The sequence below is a fragment of the Xiphias gladius genome, unplaced genomic scaffold (genome assembly GCF_016859285.1).
Source record: "Xiphias gladius isolate SHS-SW01 ecotype Sanya breed wild unplaced genomic scaffold, ASM1685928v1 HiC_scaffold_349, whole genome shotgun sequence".
In the NCBI taxonomy this organism is placed as follows: domain Eukaryota; kingdom Metazoa; phylum Chordata; class Actinopteri; order Istiophoriformes; family Xiphiidae; genus Xiphias; species Xiphias gladius.
This window is the reverse complement of record NW_024402024.1, coordinates 5,147-11,324: the sequence shown is the minus strand read 5'-3', so window position 1 is coordinate 11,324 and position 6,178 is coordinate 5,147. Positions and strand designations below refer to the sequence as shown.

General features: G+C 37.6%; 1 long non-coding RNA gene across 2 annotated transcripts; it reads left to right on the top strand.

Annotated features, from left to right (window-relative positions):
- Positions 1–989: 989 nt before the first annotated feature.
- On the top strand, positions 990–3,963 carry LOC120787649. 2 transcript variants are annotated; one of them, XR_005707016.1, is made up of 3 exons: positions 990–1,201; positions 3,357–3,626; positions 3,747–3,963. It is a non-coding gene; the product is annotated as an uncharacterized LOC120787649 (long non-coding RNA). The 2 variants fall into 2 exon arrangements; XR_005707017.1 differs by lacking the exon at positions 990–1,201 and adding an exon at positions 2,979–3,236.
- Positions 3,964–6,178: the final 2,215 nt, after the last annotated feature.

Sequence of the window (6,178 nt, the reverse complement as noted above, 5' to 3'; positions counted from 1 at the left end):
GAACAAATTGGTAAGTATTCCTTGAAAAAGCATCTAAAGGTTAAAATATATTGTGTTTATAGTGTGGTAGCCCTTCTACATACGTTTTCTTACATTTACTTTCATTGTAATAAAGGCTTGTAATGTCCATTTTGTGTTGACAGACTATGTCAAAAGTAGTGACGTTTCTAAAGTTATGTTCCAAAATAATCAAAAATATCTGGAGGTATTAACTTTTATGCCCCTTACCTGCCATTTGTCTTTTAACAAGAGGAGTCCAGATGAGACAAGGAAACAAGGAGACTGCATAAATTGTGAATTCTCTATATTTAAAAAAAGATAAGTCTTCAGTTTCATCTATGTTATTTTAGGAATGCGAGAGGAGAAACAAGATAAAGACCAGAGGAGACAAGCAGAGGAGATGCCATGCACTGTGAACCCCCCTCATTAAAAAGATAAGTATGCAATTATTATAAATCATTATCAGAATTGTATATAACGATAAATTGTTCTTCTTTTTACATGATTTTGATGAAGTTATTATTTGTTATTTCGCCTTATTTGTCATGTGTCTTTTAGAGGAGAAGGAGGAAGCGTCCCCTGTAAACTCTCATTTAAAAAAGATAAGTATAAATTTTATTCGTTGTTATTATCAGAATTCCTTTACAGATAAATAGTTCCTCTTGGGCTTAAGTTGTTTATTAACTATTACTTTCACTGTCTCCCATTTGTCTCTTAGAGTAAAGAGAGATGACACGAGGACAAACAAGACAAAGACCAGAGGAGACAAGCAGAGGAGATGCCATGCACTGTGAACCTTCATTAAAAAAGATAAGTATGCATTTATTATAAATTATTATCAGAATTGTATATAACGATAAATTGTTCCTCTTTTTACATAATTTTGATGAAGTTATTAATTGTTATTTGCCTTATTTGTCATGTGTCTTTTAGAGAGGAGAGAAGGAGGAGGCAGCGTGCCCTGTAAACTCTCATTTAAAAAAGATAAGTATAAATTTTATTCGTTGTTATTATCAGAATTCCTTTACAGATAAATAGTTCCTCTTGGGCTTAAGTTGTTTATTAACTATTACTTTCACTGTCTCCCATTTGTCTCTTAGAGTAAAGAAATGAGATGACACGAGGACAAACAAGACAAAGACCAGAGGAGACAAGTAGAGGAGATGCCATGCACTGTGAACCCCTTCATTAAAAGAAATAAGTATGCATTTATTATAAATTATTATCAGAATTGTATATAACGATAAATTGTTCTTCTTTTTACATAATTTTGATTAATTTATCGACTTATTTCGCCTTAATTGTCATTTGTCTTTTAGAGAGGAGAAGGAGGAGGCAGCATGCCCTGTAAGCAGGCAGGCTGAGTGAACCCTCTGATTTAAAAGGTAAGTATAAATTTATTTCATGCTATTATTTAAAATTCATATATAGTTGAATACTTCTCCTGTTGGGTTGCTGAGGTTATTAACTGTTGTCCTCTTTGTCTGTCTTTATCCATTTCCAGTGAGGACAAGCGGCCCCAGACATCCTCCTCATCTGCTGCAGCAGCAGCATAAATCAGTTGCTGTCCTGAAGATCATCAGGACAAGTGGGATCAAACTCATCTCCAGGGAGACTGGGACCTGAATGCAGCCTTGAAGGTTTAAAAATGTGTAAATAATGAGAAAGAAAGAGACACAAAAGTTTATGCATTATTTGATAAAAGTGCTTGCTAAATGTTTATGACCTGGTTTGACACTGAAAATGACGATATAGGAATTCACAAAGAGCTCCTGAGTTGAGTAAGTGGTGTCAAATGTTCCAACCTCATTGCCGCATCAAAAAAATAAAACAGGCGGAAATGATTTCATTCTGTTAAGTGGCTGCGTTCTTGAACACACTGTGTTTTTTTTACAGCACTAATATCATCTTAGCTGGATATTTTCTCAAAACTGAATGGAAAATGAAAGAATTATTTGCAAGACAATGTTGAAGCAAAATTGAAACTACACTAAACAGCGTTTTTAAATAAAAGTAAAATAGTGAAAAATGGCCCATGTTCCATGCCTGGTCCCAACAAGAACAAGTTGATGAAGGTATAAAAGTTATGATATATGAAAAACAACCAACTGGAAAAAGGGGGATCAAGTTTAAAGGTGCTCAGCCAAACTGTGTAACATTTACAGTATACAGGGTGTAAAATGATAATTTTATACCTTTTTAGGCTGATAATGAATCACTGTCACAGACCTTACATAAAAGCTAAAAAATATTTTTGCATTTTGTTCTGGGAAAATAGTTTCAACAAACAAAATGTGCTCTTGTTTCTTTGTCAGCTCTCTCTTCTGTTTACACAGTAATGCAGGGATACATCCATCCTTTCCTGCGAATCCCTTCTACGTGTGAGGAGTCTGAATTAGATGCAGGAATGGGAGCCTCCACCACTCATAGTGAAAACAGCTAATTACAGAATGTAAATACACTGAATATCTGTTGCTGAAAAAATGCAGAAAACAAGCTTTTATTTCCAGAAAATATGAAGGACTATAAATCCTTCACAGTAGCATTAGACAAGTTGTTACTACTGAAAATAAGCAATTAACCATTTCAGTTAAATATATTTTAAAATTATTATTATTATTATTAGATGTATACAGGTAAGGTTTAGCTTTGCATAAAACAGATAATAATAAAATGTAATATTTAACATTTGGTTTCTGTAAGTACACTGAAGTCATGGTGATGAGTGACGTGTTGAGCTGTCTCTATAAAAGCAGAGCCCACAATTCTATATCCATTCTCCACCTGAGCGCTGACAGAAGCAGAACTCTTGTGAAGTGAAACTCTTCAACCTTGAAGCCAAGTGCTGTCTTGTTGCGAAGACTGTGAAAACCCTCACTTAATAAAACAGCCTTTGACCTGTGGACATCTTCAGGAACCAGCTGTGGAAGTGGCAAAAATGGCCTCCACTGATTTACGCCGTGAGAAACACCTGCTGACCTTAGGCATCTGCTATTCGCTTGATAAACGCTATGGTAAAACACAGGAGGGATACAGAGGAGTCCAGATGAGACAAGGAAACAAGGAGACTGCATAAATTGTGAACCCTCTATTTGAAATAAATATTTAAAAAAAAGATAAGTCTTCAGTTTCATCTATGTTATTTTAGGAATGCGAGAGGAGAAACAAGATAAAGACCAGAGGAGACAAGCAGAGGAGATGCCATGCACTGTGAACCCCCTCATTAAAAAAGATAAGTATGCAATTATTATAAATCATTATCAGAATTGTATATAACGATAAATTGTTCTTCTTTTTACATGATTTTGATGAAGTTATTATTTGTTATTTCGCCTTATTTGTCATGTGTCTTTTAGAGAGGAGAGAAGGGAGGAAGCAGCGTCCCCTGTAAACTCTCATTTAAAAAAAGATAAGTATAAATTTTATTCGTTGTTATTATCAGAATTCCTTTACAGATAAATAGTTCCTCTTGGGCTTAAGTTGTTTATTAACTATTACTTTCACTGTCTCCCATTTGTCTCTTAGAGTAAAGAGATGAGATGACACGAGGACAAACAAGACAAAGACCAGAGGAGACAAGCAGAGGAGATGCCATGCACTGTGAACCCCTTCATTAAAAAAGATAAGTATGCATTTATTATAAATTATTATCAGAATTGTATATAACGATAAATTGTTCCTCTTTTTACATAATTTTGATGAAGTTATTAATTGTTATTTCCCCTTATCTGTCATGTATCTTTTAGAGAGGAGAGAAGGGAGGAGGCAGCATGCCCTGTAAACTCTCATTTAAAAAAAGCTAAGTATACATTTATTCTTTGTTATTATCAGAATTTCTGTACAGATAAATAGTTCCTCTGGTGCTGCAGTTGTTTATTAACTATTGCCTTCTTAATACTATTAACTTCCTCCTGCCCCTTGTCTCGACTAGACAAAGTTTTTAATTCAAATAAAACCAACAAATGATGTTGGAAACAATCTGTAACATTGAAGAGAAGCAGTAAAATTGAAGAATATTTAAATCCTTTTTTATTCTTATTTCACTAGTACAGAATGCCAAAATGTAACAGCAGAGTCTGTTTGAAACTGTTTTAAAGTCAGAACTGCACAGTTATCTCCACATTTAATCCAGACTTTAATTAGTCGGATCATGTCATGACTAATGTGACTAATGTTTTTGTTTGGTTTTTTCTTTCCTTTTAGGTCGTCTGGTGAGGCCAACGCAAATCCTTCAGATAATCTCTACAAACCTGAGGAACCGTCCTCTGAGCAGATCAAACATCGACTCCATTTACGAGTCCATACCCAGCCTGTACCACAGCCTCGTGACAGGTTCTAAGGACTTCCCTTTAATCCCAGTGAAAGGATTGTACAGCTCAGCCTGATGTTCACGCCCTTTCCTCATAGCAGGCAGAGCCAGAGGGAGAATACCCCACCATCTCCTCTAACGGAAGAACCAGTAGGTCTAATGGTGCCCACTGCAGGCTCCAGTTCTCCTCCTCCAAATATACTGACTACAGTTCTTCCTGAGAAGACAGAGATTGAAGCGCTGAAGGCCGACCGCAGGAACTGTGTCCGCAGCTTGGAGTTTGATGGCAGCACTGTCACCAGAGTCATCTCCACTGTGTACCGCACTGAAAGCGCTGAGCTGACCAACTGCTGGAGAGTGACCGACTACACTGCAGACGGACACCTTCTCATGTCAGTCCTCTGTCGGTTTACCAAGGTGTCGACAAAGTGCGAAAGACTCGAAACAGGGAAGAGGAAGGATACAGAGGAAGAGCAGCAGCAGCAGCAGCAGCCTGTCTCCACCAAAGAAGCGCTTGAGAGTGTGATGGGATGGTCAGACAATCCACCAGTTCTCATGCACCAACCAGGACATTAAGCAGCTCCCAGAGGTTCTTTGGTGCTTTGACCACATTTGCACTGCTGCAGCTTTTGGTCTGTCCCTCGTGGCCTGTGCATCTGGCACGGCTAGAGAGCACCCAGTAGCCTCTTGCACCGGGCCCATGCAGACATGCTGCACCATGGATATGGTTGGCTGAGGAGTTATTATTGTACATTTGTAAATAGTTATTTTCATCATGGTACACAGGTCAGTGTTTTTGGCTGCCTCGCACCTTTCTTTATTTCTTTATGCTGGCCTGTGTGTCTGATATGGTGGAAAACATGAGGGAGCTTCAGGAACTCTTGAGATAGGAGCTCCTTGAAAGAAAATTTTTTTTTCCCCCAAACAGGATGAATTGGAAACACTAAATTGCCTGTGCCCTGTTCAGGGTTTAGCTCACCTCCTACCCAATATGTGTTGGGACAGACAGCAGTCCCCTGAAGACTTGAACAGCAAAAGCCCTTACGATGGATGTGTGTAAATAAAGTTGAATGTGTTTTCTTGAGCTAGAAGCACATGCAACTTGACTCATCATCACAAGCTTCAGATTCAAGTTTAAGATAGGAATGAAGACCTATCAAAACAGCTGCAGGGACAGAGTCAGAGCAAGAAATACTACTGATCCACCAATCAGAGGCAGTTCAACAAGGAAGAACAGCCTGATAGAAGAGGCAGGAAAAGACAGGATCAGCAAGACAGGGCCAGTGAAGATATTAACCCCACCTACAATTTCTCCCAGCTATCCAGACCAGCCAGAGGTGGACAGAGTGGAAAACATGTACCTGTTCATTAAGGATCAAAATCTGTCATTTTACACCCTGTAGACATTTACAGTATACAAGGTTTAAATATGAGTTTTGACCTTTTAGAATGATAATGAATCACTGCCACAGACCTTACATAAAAGCTAAAAAATATATTTGTATTTTGTTCTGGGAAAAAATATTCAACAAACGAAATGTTCTCGCTTTTGTCAGCTCTCTCGTCTGTTTCAACTTACAAGCCAGGTTTATAAATTCAAATTGAATACATTTGAATATGTGATTGAAATGTAACTGTTAGTTTAATCACATTAAGTCAAGTAAATTCCACCAGGGTTAGAAGCTGAGACAGACACAACAGTTAATGCTACTCTACTAACCGAAGCAAAAAAGTCATATCCTGGTCTTGATTGTAATTTTGACCAAAGATGTGGTTACTGTGTTCTGGCTTTAGAGGGCAGCATAGTTGGATACCTCATCCAGATTCTTTTATTTAAAAAAAAAAGCTTTGGCTGATGGATGATGTTAC